The sequence below is a fragment of the Phyllopteryx taeniolatus genome, chromosome 22, assembly GCF_024500385.1.
Source record: "Phyllopteryx taeniolatus isolate TA_2022b chromosome 22, UOR_Ptae_1.2, whole genome shotgun sequence".
Taxonomy (NCBI): domain Eukaryota; kingdom Metazoa; phylum Chordata; class Actinopteri; order Syngnathiformes; family Syngnathidae; genus Phyllopteryx; species Phyllopteryx taeniolatus.
Window position 1 is genome coordinate 10,159,198 of NC_084523.1, and position 20,947 is coordinate 10,180,144.

Genomic DNA, 20,947 nt, shown 5'->3' on the forward strand with positions numbered 1-20,947 from the left:
AAATTCCTTGTGTGTTTTTTGACATACTTGGCAAATAAAGATGATTCTGATTTATGAACAAATAGGTCTTCAAATATAATTTCAGAAAAAGCAATCGAATCAAGAATCACCGGAGCTGAAGACAATTGTTTATCAGTTTATTTTTGAAAGGGGACAATGCAATTTCATAAAACACATGAAATACACATGGTAAAAAAAGCCAGAATATTTTTAAACAATGTCGTACACCACTCGACTCTTTGGCTCTGCGTTTACTTTTGTACGAATGACATATGCATGTGTAACGGACCACCCACGTCACCCCCACGACAGATACACAAGTTGGACAACAAATCATTTTGATTGGAATAACTGGCTACCGTATTGCAGCGGAAGCAATTCAATGTTAAAATGATATGCGCTTTATGCATTCAACAGATCAGAGCGTTTGGATGTTTTTTTTCCAGCACTTCCTGTTTTATTGTGAAGTTTGATTGCTGCGGTTGCGTGCGCCACTCTCGCTTTGAACCGCTAACTTGACACGTGAGTGAATGACGTGGAGCAATTCTTTTTATTGACATTGTCCTTCACTTGAATAAGTATTTATTTTATATTTGGTCGGAGAGTTACTAAGTAAGTATGTTGTTGAAGGGGGATTACATTTTTTTTTTGTGTTGTTGTTGAGGTGGGTGAGGTTTATTTGCAGCTGCGGTTAATTGTACTTCCGGTTTGTCGGCCTGCCGCACACACCTGGATTGCGATTAGCTGTTAGCCGTTAGCCCGTCGTCGTAAGTCCAGTCCAGTGTTTACATTGGCCTTTTACTCCGACGAACGTAACATGTTGTTTTTAAGCAGTTAGCTGCAAGTTAGCGAGTTAGCGAGTGAGTTAGCAATGAATGCATTGTTTATTTTGATGGTGTAGGTGCTGTTTTGAAGCAGGTCCAAATCATTTTTTCGGCTTCCGTCGTTGGACCGGATGGCTTAAAAGAAAAAAGACGTTTTTGTATTTTTAATTTTGAAGACAATTTTGAGACTGCTTGAACCAAGCGAACAGGTAAGACGTTTAATTCAGTTGTTTAAAAAAGTATTTAAACGTTTGCACTTAAAAAATAAGAATCTAGTATACATTTGTAATGATTCCATTTTAATATACGAGTCCAGACGTGCGAGGGTGCGGGCCACCAAAAGGCGCAGTAGACTGGTGACGAGGAAGATGAGGATGCATGTCGAGTGCCACAGTTATTATTATTATTATTATTATTGCATATTTTTAAACAATAATTTGTTCATGGATTTTTACAGTGTTTGGTCAAGTTGGAATTTGGAGTTGGGCGCCGTCAGTGTAGTACCGCGTTGTGCCACAACATGGCGGGCATCACCGAGCTCGACTGGAAGACGTGCAGCGTAATCAAGAGCAAGAAGAAGAAGCAGCAGAGCAGGTGCGTACATATTGTCGTTGACTCTGATTGGATGCGTTGCTCGGCTGTGTTTGTTTGTATGCTAACGTCTACTAGCCCACAAATGGCTTTTCCTATTATGCATTAGCATTAAGCTATGGTAGTAAAGTATACGTGTGCAATCTGAGTTCGAATTTCAAAAACTTAGCAGAGACGAAAATTTTTTGATGGTATATAAAAAAAAAACACATTTTGTGTTAGTGTGCTATTTTTGTGCCATCTGAGTTTGAATTTTACTGTTGGGTTATTCAATACACAATTTATTTAAATGAATATATTATAATAAATGTGAAAATATTTGCGATGTTAGAGAAGCGATACCAAAGTATCGGTATCGGGCCGCTACTGGCCTTATTTCAAAGTATCAGTTGCTAATATTTAAGGCAAAAAATCACTATCGGTATATTTGAGCACTCGAGTCAATACTTGTTCAGGTGTCAGTATGAAAAAACAAAAAAACGATCAAATATTGAGTACATTTGTAATTTATTATTCCTCTCTGCACCCGGCAGCATGAGCACGAGCAGTAACCAGTTTTGCTGATGACGTCACCAGAAAAAGTCGTTGGACAAATGTATCTTTCTTCTCGGATTACATTTTTTAAAAGTAACTTCAAATAAAAGGGCCATCACATTTCTAGCAATGATTTTTTGTTTTGTTTTTGTGTTTTAGAATTAAAAACAAAAATCTGTTTCACACATTAATGTCCCAGTGTCATCATATAATTGAGTCCTCTCAGTCCGGGAATAATTTTCCAGAATTCCTCCATTTCGATCTGACGATCCTGTTTTCATTTTGTTGCTTTGTCGTCGTTTGGATTGAGTGGAGACAAGCTGCAGTGTGTTCTTCGGCCTTTAGGTGGCAGCATCGCGCCACCACAACACCGCCAATGACAGCTGGCGGAAACAAAAGAAGAACATTTAGAGCTCATTATTTCTTCTTCTTTCGTCTTTCCTCACGTTGTCTTTGAAAAGAGAGAGAAGAGAATCCAAAAGTTGACTCGTCGTCTTGTCAAACTTTGATGTTTGTGTTGTTGTTGTTGTTGTGGTGCCGCTAACGCTGGCTGGTGTGAGGTCGCAGATTTAATTGACAGCTAGGAATTAATCGGCTGCTGTCGTCATGCTTATTGCTTCTTTTTTGGAATTGAAAACGCTGCGTAGGGACTGGGCCGCTTGTGAATAGCCAAATTCCACAGATAATTGATGCCCATTATAATTGCATTGGAAGTGTGTGTGTGTGTGTGTGTGTGTGTGTGTGTGTATATATATATATCCATCCATCCATCCATTCTCTACCGCTTATCCGGGTCGGGTCGCGGGGGCAGTAGCTTCAGCAGGGACGCCCAGACTACCCTCTCCCCAGCCACTTCATCCAGCTCTTCCGGGGGGATCCCGAGGCGTTCCCAGGCCAGCCGAAGGATGTAGTCTCTCCAGCGCGTCCCCGGGGTCTCCTCCCGGTGGGACATGCCCGGAACACCTCACCAGGGAGGCGTCCGGGAGGCATCCGAATCAGATGCCCCAGCCACCTCATCTGGCTCCTCTCAATGCGGAGGAGTAGCGGCTCTACTCTGAGATCCTCCCGGATGACCGAGCTTCTCACCCTATCTGTAAGGGAGAGCCCGGACACCCTGCGGAGGAAACTCATTTCGGCCGCTTGTATCCGGGATCTTGTTCTTTCGGTCACGACCCACAGCTCATGACCATAGGTGAGGGTAGGAACGAAGATCGACCGGTAAATTGAGAGCTTCGCCTTTCGGCTTAACTCTTTCTTTACCACAACGGACCGATACAAAGTCCGCATCACTGCAGACGCTGCACCGATCCGCCTGTCGATCTCCCGTTCCATTCTTCCCTCACTCGTGAACAAGACCCCAAGATACTTGAATTCGTCCACTTGGGGCAGGAATATATATATATATATATTCACACACACACCACTGCTAATAAGCATTTTCGGGGTTCCCCCCCCAAAAATAAACAAGTTTGTTTTAGAACCGAAAAAGGGCATTTCAATGCACTTCAAAGGAGAAAATTGATTTGTGATTTCTATGAAAGATTTTCATGAGGAGAATTAACTTTAACTCTATTATATAAAAACATGCTGTAATATCATAAGATAGAAGGCAAGGAAATAAAGTGACGTAACTTCTGCACCTTTTCACATGTTTTGACCCACTTCGGTGGAGCTGTCGTAAGCCAAAGTCCCACTTTAACGACGCTCTGAGTGACTCACCGTTACCGCCTGTGGACATAAGTGGGATTGCAGGACAAGCGAGAACGCTGCTCGCTCGTTCAATGTCAACTAAAATCATTATTGTGCGCCGGACGGTGTACGTTTTGGCGTCACGACGGCGGAAAGTTTTAAGAGCGGAACACCTCTGAACTTAATTACCTTGTGAATAATGAATGTTTGATTGCGAAGCTCCCCCAGGCTGTCAACACGAGATAATGTATCACAAACTTATAATGTATCACTAATTGCTTTGGCAAGAGCGCCACCATTACAATAATGTGCTTATTAAACGCACAAATCTTATTAGGTGACCCAATAGTGTGTATAAATTTGTTTTTTTTCTTGACTTTAGCGAGCATCACGAAGGGTTGTCGTACACGTTTGGGATTAAAAATAGATGTTTGCTCTTCATCGTTGAGTTGAACAAAGCAGGCGATGATTGTAATGCGGCGAGCCCGGCCGACCTCCGAGCGCCGACGTTTACTCAGCCGAGCAGAATTTTAATTGTTAACGCCAGTGTTTGCCGCGGGCGTAAGGCCAAGTGGAGCCTCTTCTCTATGCTTTTCATGATCAGCGCCGTCGGACAAATCGCAATTTGACCGTTATTTTCGGGGGCAAATATGCCTCTGAAGCACAGGTGTCAAACTCAAGGCCACGGGCCAGATCTGGGCCCTCGTGCCTTTTTAGGAGGCCCGGCACAATTTTCCTGGACTTCTGTTTTGGGCCCTGACCTGGTGAGTGACGTGCGAGTCAGCCAATGACAGTGTAGTGCCGACTGGCTGTTGACTCAGGTTAGCGGCTGGCTGTTGACTGGCTAACCGTTAGCAAGTCTGAATGTCGAGTGACTGGGCCTCAGTTGTGACTTATGAACGTACTTGTTACCCGTTTATTTTGTTATAGTTTGTTCAATAAAGCGATCGAAAGAGCACCAGCTGCTGTTTCCGTTTCCTTCTATCCTAACCACTTGTTGTGGATTAGAATTTGTTCTAACTAGCTATATTAAATTAGCTTTTGATGTTTGTTTTGCAGTAGACGTGCAGTTAGTTTGTAAGACAGTTGTGCATTGCAGTAGCTGTTGATCTTCTTTTTTCTGCAGTCACCTTAGTCTGTGTGGGGAAAAAAATAATTTCCACAAAAAATCCCGCCGTGTCGCGAAAAAGCCATGACATAAAATAAGTACGATGTGAAAATCTTGATACTGTGAGACCACGATGATGAAAAAATTAGACTGACAGATTTTTCTTACCCTTCTGCTTTATGCGCGATTTCCAACTAAATTCTCTTACAAATGCTAATATGCTAATGCTAGATGCTCACGTGACACGCGTACCACACGACAATGGCGACAGTTGCACACGTTTTTTTGTGAAATCATCACAATGACGGCGAACGACACTTGAAGAAGAAATTGTGACACACGCTGTGGTGGCCTTTAACGCCGACGGGGGGTATCGAAGATCCTGCAGCAAACGCTTGGCAAGTGCAGAGAGCTGACACTCGCTAACACACGCGTCACCGTGCGTTATTTATCACACACGCGCACACAGCAGCCGACGTGCGTATCAAAGGCTGCGGCCGCCGTGTCGAAGCGTCCAGACAGCCAATCGGAGGATCGATGGCAGGCGTGACTTAGCCAATGACCCGCTCTGTTATCTCGCTGGCCATCTGCCATCCCTCCTGGACTTTTTTCTCTCTTTTTTTAGGGGCTTGGATGGCTACTGATAGAGTTTTCAGCACGGCAGCCTCACTCGTCTCTGCGAACAACAAGCTGCTCTCGGTTCCAAAAGTGGCAAAATGAGCCGTTTGCTTGCTCCTCAATTGTGCGCAACCCAAAGTCACGGTCCAGAGTGGAATTGCTTTTGTTTCTTTGTCGTCGTTCGTCATATTTCCCATTCTTGCGTAAATGTAAACAATCAGTCCCCAAAACACGTTTCACTTTGCAACCCGACATTTGGTTGAGCCCCCAAAAAGTCTCAATCAGCAGTGCCTGAAAAGACACGGGAGGTCGGCCATTTTAGGGTTCAGTGCCCGGGATTCTCACCCTCTGCAATCGTTTTCGTAGCCAGTTTGACTTGGCACCGGGAACTTCGGTCGGCACGTCCGTCGTGAGCAGAGCATCAAAAGAAGAAGCGGTGCTCGAAAAGACACAGCGAGTCCGCCATTTGCGCCACTTAAGGGCCGTTTTGGTTATTTTCTAGGCATCCTTCAAGCTGAAAGATTCTGTCCGACTCCTTGTAAATTTGAACGGAAAAATTCTCTTTTGCTCTGCGAGGTGGCTAAAAACTTAACCATTCCTGCCTCAAACCCCCATCTCGGCGAGCCCCCCCCATCCCCCTTCTCCTCCCGCCTTCCTCGGCAGCCGGTCGGCAGGTTTCCCCCGCTCTAATGAACCTGGGGGCTCACAGGGCAGCGTCTCCGCGGTTGATTAGGATCCTCATTAAAGAAAGGTCCACAGCAGACTCCCCTTCCCCTCCCTTCCGTCCACCTCCCATGAACCGTCCCCCCCGCCCCAGGCCCCAACCTTCCTCCCGTCCTGTCAAACAGAGTGGCGTTTTTAATTACGGCAACATCCGATCCGCATTCCGCCGTTACACGTGTGTGTTTGCGGTCGCCTCTGAAAGTAATGAAGATGCTTTGTGCGCGGGTGTTGTGAAGTTGGCAGGAAGCCTCGAAGACAGCGCGGGCTCTTTAATGTCAGGCCTCCACCAAGGCGCTAACGAGCAGCAACAAGCGCTCCGAAGAGAGGATGAGGAAAGGAAGGACGTAGGAGCCAGAGACGCTAAACGAGCGTCTGGGAAATGAAAGCGTGGCTTGGCGAGGTGAGGCGGCGGTGGGGTTTTTGTTTTGCAGGCGACATTCAATAGATTAGCTCAGCGGTGTTGGCGAGGACGCTCGGGTAAGGGGTGGGGGGGGTCCAAAAAACACGAAATCTGATTACATCGCCGAAGAGGGCTAATCTCTCCTCAGTGTTTCTTCCGCTAATTCCCAAAACAATCCGGCAGTCTGCTAACCGGGGTCAGACACGGAACATTGTCACACGTCCCGTAATATTGGTAACGCGACACTAAATGCGGCTGGCGGCACTTCAACGGGGACCTCCGCCAAGGCAGAGCAACGCTACATGCTGGACTTTCTTTGTTTTGTCTTCAAACCTGACAAAGGCCGAAAAGTAGGAAGTACTCGATTGTGTAGCGTTCAACTGCTTTTTCACCATCTTGGTTTTCCCGATTTTCTTTTTTCCCCCCCAAGTCATTTATTTTTACCGTGAGTCACCCCACCCCCGCTATATAAGACCTTGAGCACCGTCGTTCACGTCTGCACTTTAGTCCGCTGACGTGGCCGCTTTAGAGCGCCTCGTTGTCGGCCGTGAGTGCGTGCACGTCACAGAGAAGGCGGAAGAGCAAGGGAGGAAAACGTCAGTGGTGACTCTACGATCTTTTGTGATCAGTTTGGCGACCCTCGCACATTTCCCAGGATTGACCGCCGAAGATGGTCTGCCGCTCTTCTGGTCGTCACGGCGGTCACTCGAAGCGGGCTCTTGTTCTCGGCCTTTGATCCTGGACACCCGCTTTTTGACTGTGCTCTCGTCTGGTGCAGCTTCCCGTCCACATTTTGCAAACTTTTGAGAATGTTTAGCGGCGGTTCCCGTTCCAAAGCGAGAGATTCAATCACAGCTCTCTGCCTCTGACGAGCTTCCAAAAATCATGTCATTGTCATTCAAAATGGCCGACGGGAAGAGGACAGGCGGTAAAAAACTTTCAATTATTTGTAGGTAACATTACTTTTTGACTGCACCTCTTATTATGTTTCGTTATGTTTTTTTCCCCCCATACAGTGCTAGTTTTCTTGATTAAAAGCGCACGTAGCAGATGGTGCTTGTGGTATTTTTGGGGCGTTTCTCGCCCGTCTGAGCGTTGCGCGCTAACCCAGGCCGCCATCTTAAATGTCAGCCAGTGTATTAGCATTTGGCCGCCACGCTCGGCCGTCAATCTGCATTTTATCTTGGACTCCTCCTGCGGCGTGTCGCCTCACCTTCTGCAGTTAGCTCTTGCGCTAACACACAGCACTCGGGGGGCGGGGGGGCGGGGGGACATTTATCAGAGCTCGCCACTCGCCCCGTGCCAGCCATTTGTCATCCCGGAGAGGGACGCGCCAAACTGTCGGCTAATCGCTTTCTTGAACGCGGGTGACATTCAAGACGGCGTTATGCACACAGTGGCCTGTAGGGGTGATCGAGAGCAAGTGCGGCGAACTCCCGTTTATCTCGGCGGGTTCGGGTTCAGGCCCACCCAAATTCCGTCACAGAGAGAAACCATTTAAAAAAACGTTTTCTGAGTAGTTCGTGACCCGTCCCACGTTTTAAACCTGAGGTGTCAAACGTAAGGCCTTCGGGCCAAAACTGGCCTGCAAGGGGTTCCATTCGGCCCACAGGATGAATTTGAATGTGACAAAAAAATACATTTGGGGTTGGGGATCGTTTTGATAATGATGACACTCGTGTAGAAAATTGACTGAAATTCATTTCTTGCTCTTCATAAATTGATTTAATTTTAAGTGCTAAGCTATATTTTTCAGTTCCAAATAAATGTGACTTAAAATGTTCTGCTTTTAAATACAATCACTGTGATGAGGTATTAAACGCACACAAATAGGTGATACATTGAAGCAAACATTTAAGTGTGAGGTTGTTTTGTAAAATCATAAAAATAAAAAGATGTACTTGTACAGCTTTGCTTTAAAACAAAGGGAAAACGTATACTATTGATTAAGTATGCTATCAGTTCACCGGTCTGGCCCGCTTGATGGCTTCATGTGGCCCAAGAACTGCAATGACTTTGACACCCCTGCTTTAAACGTGTGAAAGCATACTTAATTTTGTTTAAGACGACGAGCTGTTCTCGCTCTCGCCGACGTATAGCGTTGCTTTGAGGAAATCAAAAAGCAGGTTCGCGTGCAGTTCTTCAAAAAAGAGCCACAGTGCCTCAAAATGGGTCACCGCCACTTGAAGTTAACTGTAAAACCGACGCAGAAAACAAAAGAGAATTTATCATTGTACAGTGAAACGCCAAAATGCTCAACCAATACATCATCAGAGCAACAAAAGTCGGTTAGGATGAAGCTAACGTATAATATGAAACACCAGAGACGCGTTGAAATTAGCGTAGATGTTCTGGTGAATATCAACCTTCAAAGTTTGTTTTTCAAAAGGTTGGCGTGCAAAGAGGATCTCGCCTAGCTTGTATGTGAAATTCAGCTTTGTAAACCGCTCTAACGACAAACAGACGCCAGTAGATGGCGGCGTTGCATCACACTGCATTTGAAATCAGCACAGCGTTTTGCGTCAAGATAAAGATGAGGCGGGTCACTCTCAGCTTGTCGTGTCGATTATGAGGGTGAGCAATGCCGACGGGTTGCAAGTCGGACAGGTTTTAAGCATCTTGCGCTCCAACGGAGTTTGTGTATCTGTGTGGTGTAAACAGAGTATGTGTTCCGGTAGGTAGTAGAAAGTGTGTCACGATCGTTCCTTGGCACCAAGGCGAGTGAATTTGCAAACCCAAATCATCCGTTCGCATTGAAATGAATGGAAATGCCATTAATCTGTTCCAGTCCTCCCACAAAAACAAATTGTTGTGGTGCGTATTTTAATGAGGACAAATAGCACTTTATAAAAACATCCATAACTAAATAAAAGTAAAAGGAAAGAAACTGTTTTTGTCAGCGCATCAATTCAATGTCCATCGGACGGATTTACTGTTCATTGAGATGTCTAAAATCCTCCAGCACATCTGTACAGCATTAATATTCGTGGTTCTTTGCGAAGAATATTCGTTGTGCTGCTGTTGAATTGTCTGTCTACGTGTGTTGGTCGTTAGTATTACGCTAGGGCACTGAAAGGCTTAGTCGTGTGGTTGATTTCAATACGCAACGTGTAACGTAAGTTTTAGACTAAACTTCAGCTGGGGCTTGAAGGCTCTTTTTGAATGAAATGTTCAAAAACATCATCAAATGGCGAATAGGAAAGTAGTCATTTTTAACTACGACTACACGCTAGCGTCCGTCCTCGCACTTGTGCAAAATTTTCCCGAGTCTTTTGTGTGTTCTCTGGCACCTTTTCAACTCGCCGCTATTGTGTGACGAAACGACCGGCGGGAAAGCATAAAGACGTCTTGGCGTGAGCGGCTTTCAAGTTGACAATTTGTCCTCCTCGTTAGCGTCTCGCAGATGAGGTCACTGAACCGCATTAACCTCCCGAAACCCGCCGCATAATGGCCTTTGTTAGCGCGGCGCTAATATACGCGTGCTATCAAAACAATCTGCTCGTTCGTGATAACGACAGAACGCAGACGACGGCTTGTTATTGGTTGTTATTCCCACGAGAATGCGCGTGATGTGCGACGCGATAACGCGTCTACGTTGTGAACAACAATGGAGGACGTAACACGCTTTGTTTTTGTTTTTTGTCTTCAATCCAAATTAGCTGACTTTTGTTTTCTGTGGCCAAAGCGCTGGCAAAGTAGTAATTGGTGTCAAGGAAGTATGTGGAAGTAATACGTCCGGATTGTTTTAAGATCTTTGAATGTCGCTGAGTTTAGCCCGATTGTTAGCGGAAGTGACGAAACTTATCTGCAACCTTCACAAGTACCCGATACCGAGACCGAGACCCGGTATCGGTGCTCGCCCGGCCCGAAAAAAGAATATTTGACAGCTGTAAATGCCGTACCGTGAAAGCGTCCTGTCAGAATCTTTCCTGATTCACTCTGGAACAACCGGCTTTCAAAGAACGATCGTATTCGGGCTGTCGGAACCCAACGAAGAAAGGAAAAAAAAGAAAGTAATAAAAAAAGGGGACGCACTTGAAGTCGTTTGTGGGTTTTGGGACGCACACCTTTTTGCAGATGTGCGCGTTTGAGCGCATTTGGCCAGCTCTGCGCCTTTTCAACTTTGTTTCGCGAAGCACACGCCGAGCAATCGCGGATGAATAGCTGTGAACGTATTCGACATCCAATGAACGCGCCGACGATCGTCGACGGCGCTCCTCACCTTCCACCTCCTCCTCTTCCTCGCTCTCCTGCCAAATAACGCCCCCCGACGACGTCTGCGCTCATTGAACGTCCGCGATCGAGCCGCGCGATGACCGACGTCGCGCGGCTCGATCGCGCGAGGAAAACACTTTGAAAGCTTCGGGGAACTTTCAACCGTAAGAAAATGGAGAATGCGCAATCCAGTGCCAAAAAAAGCAAAACAAAAAACACTTTGATCAAGAGGTCCAATTATTAGAATTGGTACAAATGCAGTTGAATTGAAAATGAATTATATTTAAAAAAAAAATAATGAATACATGAATTAAAGAGGTTATATTTTCATCAAGAATAAAATTGGAATCTTGCTCGATCTTGAGCAAGTTGATCCAAATGTATTGATTTTCATTTGATGTTTGTCTTTGGTGGAATGTCCGGTTGGACACATTTCAAGTTCTGAGACTTGCGGCGTGTCGCGCGTCCGTAATGGCGCCCGCTCGTCGACTTCCCTCGCTTGTCATTTTTTCTTCTTCTTCTTCTTCTTCTTCCTCCTCCTCGCTCGGTTGAACTCGACGGCGTCTGAATTATTTCTCGCGAGCGGCGGGCGCCGTGCCACGTCTGGGTGAAGGCGACACTTTTTTCCCCGACTCATTTAGGCCGCCCCCCGCTGACTCGTCCCCGCCCACGTTGTGCTGTACAGTTGCTTTGGACTGTGAAATATGAAATGAAATATGACGATACGCCGAGCGGCGGACGCATGCTGGAAAACCTCCCACGATGTGACGTCGTACTTTGAAGCTGGAGGCTGAAACACGCACAAGCCAAAGGGAGTGTCTCTTTCTGGAAAAGAAAAGAAACTACATTTATAGGCAAGAATTTTTAAAAATATTTCTTATAGAATGATTTCATAATAATTGAAAAAAATATATATTTTGAGGAAAAAATATGGCAGTATTTTTTCGAGAATAGTCGTAATTGTAGCAGAAGTATCGCATGAGACTCCAAGTTTTTTTTCTTTTTTCTTTTGGTCTTCAATTCGTAATCGTAAAACTGAATACAGATTTTGGTTGAGAACTTCAAGAATATAATTCTAATACAACTATGAATAAGTACTTCAGAAAAAAAGTTTCATGTTTCAAGAATAAAGATTTGAGAATTAAAAAAAATATTTGGATAAAATTGTAAAATTACAACAGTAACTAAGATTTAGTATTAGTAACTAAGAATAAAGTTTAAAAACTTTTTAATTAATACTGATTATTTTTAAATTAGTTTTTTAGAATCTTTCTCTTCTAGAATTTATCTTGAGAGTGAGTACAGAAAATCTTTAAATATTTTTTCATAATGTCAAGAACAAAACTCTTACATTTGTATTTTGTAATTGTTTTTCAGGAATAGTTGTAAAAAAAAAAAATAAAAAAAATAAAACTTTTTTTTTTCTTAGAATTTTTACTAATTTTTAAAATTACAATAAACTATTTTATTTAAAGAAGTGTTTTTGGGAGGATAAAGTTGAAATCGCATGCAAATAAGTAGCTTTTCTTTTTTCTAAAATGCATTTTGAATCTCGTGACTAAATTAGATTTGTTTTAGAATAAATACATTTTCTGAGAATTTTATATTTAGAACAAAACCTTTATAGGAGTAGCTTAGTTTTTCTCGAGAATAAATTGGTAATTTTATTAATGTTAGATTTTTTTGTTCCCCAGAAAAGAAATACAAGAACATTTTTATATGGGAATAAATGCATATTTAACAGAAAAGGGTTTATATGAAAAATAAAGTTGTAACTCATGCAAATAAATAAATATTTTAATTAGGGGGAAAATATGATAAATTTGAAGGAAAAAAAAATTGAGGAAAAAGTAGCACCGTATATTTTCCAAGAATATAATTGGGAAAATAAATTAAATGAAAGAATTTAAACGAAGATCCCCCCCCACCTCGGAAAAAATGTCAGTTTTCCAAGAATACAGTGCGACCTTTTGCTCTCCAGTTGCGTGCCGTTGTGTCGGCAACGTAAAAGCTCCCGCGACTAACTTTCATGCCGCCGTCGTTCAAAAGGACGCCAAAGCCTTTTAATACATCCGCACTAAAACACACGCACACGTATACGTGTCACCCAAAGCGCCACGCGGGCACGTAATTGCCTTGACAGAATTCAGGGAGAAGTGCACGTCGTCCTTTCTCCACGCTCACCAGATTCCATTCGAAGCCATTACGTACAAGAGCACTCCTCGCCGTGCAGCTACACAAGTGGGGAATGAACAAGCGCGCGCGCACACACACACACACACACACATGCATGTGCGCGCGCGCGCGGGTCCTCGTGGAGTCGCGTGGGAGCCATTGATGGGGAGCCCCGCCTCTTCTCCTCTTGTGCACGAGTCCTAATGGACAGTGAGTGTGTGGAGGCCGCCCGTGACAGAAAGTGCGCGTGAGCGTGGGCGGGCGTGCGTTGCGTGCGTGCGTGCGTGAGAGGATGAACGCTGCTGTCAGCCCGATGTACGATCAGGGATAAAAATTGAACCAAATACCACCGTCAAATGCATTTATTTGAGAAAAAAAGTCGTATTTTTTTCCTTTTAAATTCAGGAGAAAGTCTTTTTTTGTTTTTCTTTTTCTAAGCAAGCTTATTTTTTTGCGCAAAAGTTTTGGGGGAATTTTAGAAGCAAGTAGTAGTACATTTTCGAAGATAGTTCTAATCATACGAGAATAAAGTCTTAATTTTTAAGGTAAGTCATATTTTGTTCTAGAATTAAGTGGTTTAAATTTTTGGAAAAATGAATATTTTTTGAGAGTGAAATAGTATTTTTTGCAAAGAAACATTTCTTTTCGATAATAAAGTCATCCTTTTTTGAGCATATAGTTGGAATCTGATGAGAATAAGTACAGAATAGTTTTTGGGAGAGAATTATGTTGTAATTGAATTTTCCTCATTTTTGTAGGAAAAAATAACTTTCTTGAATAGGGTTTTGTTCATCAGAAGAAAGTCTGTTCTCTTTTAGAATAAAGTAGTATTTTTTTATGAAAAGTTTTTTTTTAATTACAAAGAACATTAGATTACAAAATTGAGTACTATTCCTTTCAAGCATACGTTTGTAATTCTACGAGAATAAATACAGAATTATTGGGGAAAAGTGTTTTTTTTTTTTTCAGGAATAAAAGTCAGTTTTAAGCGTATGTGGATGAATACAGAATTAGCATACATTGTTTTTTTTTTTCCCTCCATAAATTTATAATTAAACAAGTGGGAAAAAAAGTGTAGATTTATTTTTATTTTTTTTTTGTTTTAAAAAAAAATATTTTTAAAGACTAAAATTCTAATATTGTGAGAAACAAAAATATATTTATATATATATATATATATATATATATATATATATATTTTATTTTTTTTCTCCCCCCCCCCCCCCCATCCCCCAAGAAGAAAGTCTGACTTTCAAGCATTACCAACTTGGACCTTGAGGGTTTTCCACAAACAAAACTAATCAAGTAGAAGAAGAAAACCAAGGATGCCTGTGATGTGCAAAAGCAGGCATCCTTGGTTTTCTCACAAGCCTCTTCGTGCCTTTAAATATCACCGCGTGACATTTGAAAAGAAACACCACACCTCGGATACCGGAGGGGGGGGGGGGGGGGGGGGGAAAGGCTCTCCTTTGGAAATCTCCCACTTGGCGCGTTAAATGGCCGCTCTAATGATGGCAGAGTTGAAGTTAAGACTCGTAGCGGTGTCAGCGGCGGGCCGGGAGATTCCTTTCTACCCGCTTGTCCGACGCAGGAAACATTTAACTCGTGACGTGCGGCGAATGCATGTGAATGCCAGCCTGCGTGTGCGCGTGTGTGGGCGCACGATCTGCGAGAACATCGATTTTCCAGGCCCCCCTCGCGCATCTTTTCACAGCCCTCCCTCACTCATCCCTCTCCTCCCCCTCTTTTGGCCCGTCGCCCGTGGTGATGCTTCACCTCAGCAACCAGGAAGTGGGCGTGTTGAGCCGGGGGGGGGGAGGGTCACGTGACTGCCCCCGAGGGCGGGTTGGACGGCGGTGGTGGTGTGAGGGTGGGTGCGTTAAAGCATCTCATCGATTGCGCTCGGGGGCTGCGGATCAAGGGGGGGGGGGGGGGCGAGCTTGCGGAGGGAAGCTGGCCAAAAAGAAAGAAGGTTTTGCGCTCCGATTGCAACAGAATTAGTCAAGTGCACACTAATGCAAGCGGATAGGACGACCGTGGGAGCCGGTTTCAATCCGAAACGGCAAACCTCCCATGCCTTTTGCGGCATGGCTTCTTGAAACGTTTTTGTGGGTCTCCTCAGGATGGACAAGCCGACAAAGGGGATGAATTTTCAAAAACAATTCCAGACGCCAGCCACTTGAAACCAAATTGACAAAGTTCCTGTCTCTTTTCGGGCGTGGCTTCTTTCGACTTTTCTCGTGGGTCCATTCTCGATCGCCATGTCTACCAAATTCCATGTTTCTCAGTGAAGCTGGCTTCGGGGGCTGAATTTACCAAATAAATCCGGTCGTTTCTGAGCTGATCAAAGTCGTCAATATGCTGATTTATTCAACCGTCAACAAAAGCCATCAATCTGTGCATTCCGGTGTCACGTCCCGCCTGGACCCTGTCACCTGATTGGCTGCCATGACAACGGCGGTCCCGGACGACCGCTCGTCTCTCATCCGACTCGCCGCGTTCCGTCTTCCAGATTAGCTCACTTGACATTTGACAGACTTGGCCGCGCATACATTTGAATACATCAGAGCGCGGCTCTTTTTCGGGGGGGGACCCAGCTGCCGCGCCGCGTTCCTCCATCTCACACCGGTTAGTCTTGTCGGAGGTAATTAAGGCGGGAAGCATCTGGTCCGCGCGCCTCGCACCTGCTACCGGCTATCGCCGCGCCCCAAATTGTCGCATCCGGGGCGTGTTGGACGTGCGCAGGTGACGTGAGCGCGGCGAAAACCAGTCAAGACCTGTAATGTGCACCCCAGGCCTCTAGTTGGCGATGTTACGTTACGATGCGTCTCCTTTTTATTTGTATTTATTTTAGACATTTATTTCTATCCATTTTCTTCACCACTTATTGTTTTGGTTGCATCAAGTCTTAAATTTGTCTTAAAATTATTTTGTATTTCATATATTTTGATTTTCATTGTACATTATGTTCATTACTTGGGTATATTGTATGTATTTTTCATTTTTGAATCACATAAAACATCTTGAATTCAGCTACTTTTTTATTTCTTCTTTCATTAGTTGTTTTTTCTTTTTCTTGTGTATTTTATTCGTGCAAAAAGTTTGACATGGTTATGGTTTTGATTTATTATTTTGCATGTTTCTTTTTGTGAATAGATTTTCTTCTTCAATTTATTTTCTGATTTGTCGATATTTTTCCCCCTCGTTGCTTTCTGAAGGCCCCCTTTCAGGATCTGGAATCTATCGTTATTCATGTTATTATTTTTATTCCTTCAATGTACCGATGTAGAAAGATTCCTGAGCAGTTTGGAATTAGCGCCAACATTTGCCGAAATCACCACCAGTGTCGGCTGACCTTTGACCCCGGACGCAAGCCATTTGCACAAATGATCTCTTCCGCACTTAACCCCGCCATAAAAACCAAGAAAAGCCGAAACCGAAACAAGTTGTGAGCGTGCGCGCGGCGTGACGCAGGCGTCTCCGAGTGGGAAGTGTCGCCGTTCGATAGCGCGCGTCCCGCCTGTCACACATCCATCACACCCATTGATCCTCGGAGACGCGCGCGCACGCACCGCGAGCTGTGCGGAGGTGTCTCGGCGTGCCATTCATCCATCTGCTCGCATCGATCCTCCGCCCGAATATACCACTGTTTATTCACATTCAGTTGGCGGCAACCTGTTGCAAGACATATGGATTTTACACTGTGGGTGCGTGCGTGCGTGCGTGCGCGCGTTAACTCGCGGAGTATGCCGGTGTTTATTTCATTGGAGTAGACCGACGCCACTTGTGAACGTCATCCATCAAGGCTGAAATGCACACTTAGTCAAAACGATGACACTTGCTCCTTGGTTTCTCGACTTCATATTTCCGGGGAATGAACGAGTGATTAATGCTCAATTTCAAAGTCTTCAAGGGGACGGTGACGGAAAATGGAGCTTTTCACATTTTTGTATCCTGATCATTGCGTCTCACGAGGCCCCCGCATCAAGAGCGCAATTAAAACAGATGAGTGAAGCGAGTCATAAATCTGGGAATGCGTCTCCGCCCGTGACCTGGCAGCTAGGCTGGCTGAAGATCAAAAATATTGTCGAAGAATGTCTCAAACTATTGTGCTATAAATCGGGCTGCCGCTAATAATTAGTTTAACAATGAATTCATCTTGATTATTTTTTGAACGAATTGGATAAAAAAAGTAAATTTCTGTCCTTTTATTCAAAAAGAGGTCATTATTTCAACTTGACTTGACAGAAAATGGACAAACATAAATTGTTGATGATTCAGTGAGTGTTTTGGTCAGTAATACCTGTCGCAAAATCAGCAAAAATGTTGGTTGTTTTCCAAAGTAAACAGATGTTTGCAAATGTCTCATTTTGAAAAAACAAAAGATAATCTGTCTGCTTTCACGCTGGACTCCAGAAATCGGAGCATATTTACTGGTGAGAGGCTGAAATTGTATGCTATTGTGAAATACAGATTTACAAATGATAAATTAATGTAGCGCTGCGCTTGTCTCGCTTGGCCTGTGGCGAACGAATGATCGCGCCGCATGAAATCTGCCGAGCGAGAAGTTACCAAGCAAACATTTGACTTGTTGATTTTTGTCATTTTTTATTCAAATTTTCTAACTCTCTTTCCTTTTTATTTCCTTTGAAAACTGTGTTCATTTCGACCGAATGGCTGAAATTCTCCAAAAATATCCATCAGAATACAAAGAAACCACAGTTCTGGCAAAAAAAAAAAACAAGGGGATACAGACCCTCTTTTCTGCTTGAACAGGACACGCACACAAAAGAGTTTGTCATGAACAGAGAGGAGTCATTCAGGAGCCAAATTAATCAATGTGGCTTCACTGGCTGTGCCCTGTGAATTCTACCTAGCAACAAGTGACTCCGCAAGAGAAATTCTGTATGGTTTTAAAAAAAAAAAAAAAAGGTTGGGGCCCCTTTGCTTTAGAGTTCAGAGGTCATAAGGTGAATGGGCACCAGGCATGTCCTCGCTCTCTCTCTCTCTCTCTCTCTCTCGCATTGCCTTCTCGCCTCCCCTGTGGCTCTTTTGTACGGTGATTTGCGGCCCCTCCGGCGCCCCCTTGTTTCGGCATGCTGACCTTTAAAAGTGAGTGATGGCGACTCTTAATGCGCGCAGGGCAATAACTGTCTGCACGCGGCTAATCCGCGTCTTCTCGCGCGCCGTCAACACAGACATGCGCGCGCACTCGTGCGCTAACGACGACGAGCGCTCAGGCGGCAGCGGGGGACCGAGCCTCGCAAAGGTTACGAAGCTCGGCACCTGCGCTGAAAAAGGGGGGGGGGGGGGAAATAAGGTCAAAGGCAGAGCTAGAAATAACCCAGACGTGGCCACCCACAAATGCACCAGACTTGAGGTCACGTGACCCGCGGGTAACCTTTGGGCCCGCCTTTTCCCACCGCGACTTGTTTAATGCGCAATGACACGTCATTTTTTTGGTTCGGTTCTAGGCGATGAGCAAGGAAAGTGGGACCTCGCATAAGTGGGTCGCTGGGGCTCTCCGGTGCCGGGGACTGAAATCCAAGATCCGAAATCCTCCTTGCAACACGAGCGGCTCAAGTCTGTTAAAAATGCAACACAAGACACTTTCTGCTTTTTTTTTTTTTTGAGTCGTGAAGGGGAGAAAGCAACTTGTCCCTGCACTCTGAGTGAACTTTGAGTCTCCAGAGGATTTATGGAGATGAGGCCGTCCTGGGAAAGCGGACTCAGTCGGTCCCGAGTACGACTCGTGAGAGTGTCGCTCACTTTATCGAAGCGGCAGAACCTCATCAAATAAACTGTCCAAGCGCTTCTACGCTGAGGTTGTACTTTGGCGACCTCTGGGCTGGATTTTTGTCCTCAACAAGTCTCAAGCTGATCTGAGACAGGGACGGACAAACTTTTTCAGGCGTTTCATTGAGACCGAAATAGTGCTTTGCCGCCATCTTGGTGTCAAGGAACTACGTTGACGAGAGTTGAGGCGCCATTTCGTGGCTCTGTCAGGTCAAGGAAATATGTTAAAGTGAATTAAGGAGCTTCCTTTTGACAAAAAGAAGTGGTTTTATGACACCTTGGTGTCAAGGAACTATGTTGAAGTGAGTTGAGGAGCTTCGTTTAGACAAAGTAGTGCTTTGCCGCCATCCCGCGGTACCCAATTTTGGGCGCGTGTCAATTACTCAGAAGCACGTAGCTGAGCTCAGCTTGTGGCGGGTGGTGACAGCGCTTCCTGTTTGACAAACCCACACAGGTGTCGCGGCGTCAGCACTCGGGTTGTTTCGCCTCCTCGCCGGTTCAAAGCGACATTATTAAACGCGGCGGAGCTGACACAGACATCAAACGTAGAGAAAGGCCTTTGGAGGGCGGGAGGACTCCTCGGAGGAGCGTGAGCGAGCGAGTGCTGCCAACTTGACAATCGCAGCTCTGAAGAAACGCTTTCATGGCCCCCAACCCCCTCCAACACACTTACCTTTGTGAGCGTCAAAGAAAAGATGCTTTGTAATCTTCAGTGAGTGTAATAAAAGCTCGTCGACGTTCTTTGAGAGCCAGCGAAAAAGAACAACAAGAAGCTGCAGCTGCCAAACCAAAATGAAATCAAGCGTCGCCTCCTTTTTCACAAAACTGCGAGCGGTTGAAGGAGAACTTGGACTTGGTCCGGGACAAAGTAACCGGGTACATCGCCTGAAGCGAGACCGAGCTCAAAAATGGCCTCGCGTATCAAAAGTATGAGAGCTGGATGAGTGGCGGCGGCGGGATCTGCTGCCAACACACAAAAAAATGTCAAGAAATAAAAGCAACGTTTCTGCACAATGGGACAAGATGCTGACGAGGAGAGAAGCGATGAAATCGTGGAAACGCGATGTGAAAGTCCCGAGTTGATCGTGTCGCACAAGTGCTGACTCGAAGTAGGAGAAGGGATGAAATAGGGAAAAACGGATGCAAAAATACCAATTTTGCACGAGTGCTGACGAGTTTGTTGGTGGTTGTTGTTGTTGTTGTTGTTGCTGCTGCTTGCGAACCTTGAGGTGCGAGTCGTTGGCCTCGAGAGAGAGAGAGAGCGAGAGAGCGAGAGATCCAAACATCCTGCTTCCCAGTCGTCGCGTTAATGGATACGCGCGTCAGAGGTCAGGAAGCAAAGCGTGCGGCCGGGTCAGCGCGGTCCGCAAGAAACGGCCGATGAAAGACGTTCAACGCAGCTCGCCGGCCTTTGGCGATCCCCGCCGCTCGTCTGCCGGCTGCACGGCGGCGCCGCTAATATCTTCCAGCGCTGACAGGTTATCATAATCCAATTTCAGAGACAATGGCGGCGAGCACCTCGCGGTGCTCCGGCGGGGAATGGAAAAATATGCACCCCGGCGGATTAAATTACGCTGGGAGAAATAATTACAAGCGACGTTAGAAAATCTCTTTTTGTGTTCCTGCTATTTTGCACTTGTCAACAGCGGCGAGGGCCTCGTGGCTGTTACGATGTTCGTATTTGCCAATTTCGGCACCCAAAATAAGAATGTCACCCTCTAATGAAGTATGGCCTCTTTGATTGTTTGGCATTTCCTGTCAAGCAGGGCCAATTAGTTTGAGTTTAGTTTTCTTCACAATTTAAAAGTGTTCCCAGGTGCCTTACGTGCTGTTTGGGTGAAATTTGTGCCGTTTTGACATTTGACAGCAATAAAAAAAAAACAACCTAAATGTCATTCAATGACTTTCCCTGAAGTGAGCTACAATCAACAAGCGATAACAAATTTGATTGTTGTTTAACTTCACACTTGATGTGTTGGCAGGCACTGCAGACACTCAACTGTTTGTATACAAAGACATTAAAAGGTAACATTTCCATAATAAGGCCCTTTTAACTCGTTCACTGGCGTGGGCGCTTCTATTCGTCAGCTGGAATCCAACCGTTGACTGCCACCGACGAATATATTCGGCGAGTCCGTTTCTCAACGGGTAAACGTGGAGGAGGGGCTCACCCAGCTCGTCTGTGAAGTTCAAGCTTCTCCATAATTGTAGTGACAAAGATTCCCCAGTTGATGGCGGCGTTGCATCGCTTTGCTTTTGAGTAGAAAATCGAGA

General features: G+C 45.0%; 1 protein-coding gene across 1 annotated transcript in view; it reads left to right on the top strand.

The window, feature by feature from the left end:
• The first annotated feature begins 701 nt into the window (after nt 1–701).
• The window catches only part of celf2 (cugbp, Elav-like family member 2), a 186,776-nt gene continuing 166,530 nt past the window's right edge, over nt 702–20,947 (top strand). The window contains exons 1-2 of the mRNA XM_061761908.1: nt 702–1,033; nt 1,282–1,418. The gene's annotated coding sequence lies outside the window, so the exon portion shown is untranslated. The remainder of the gene's footprint in view (nt 1,034–1,281; nt 1,419–20,947) is intronic.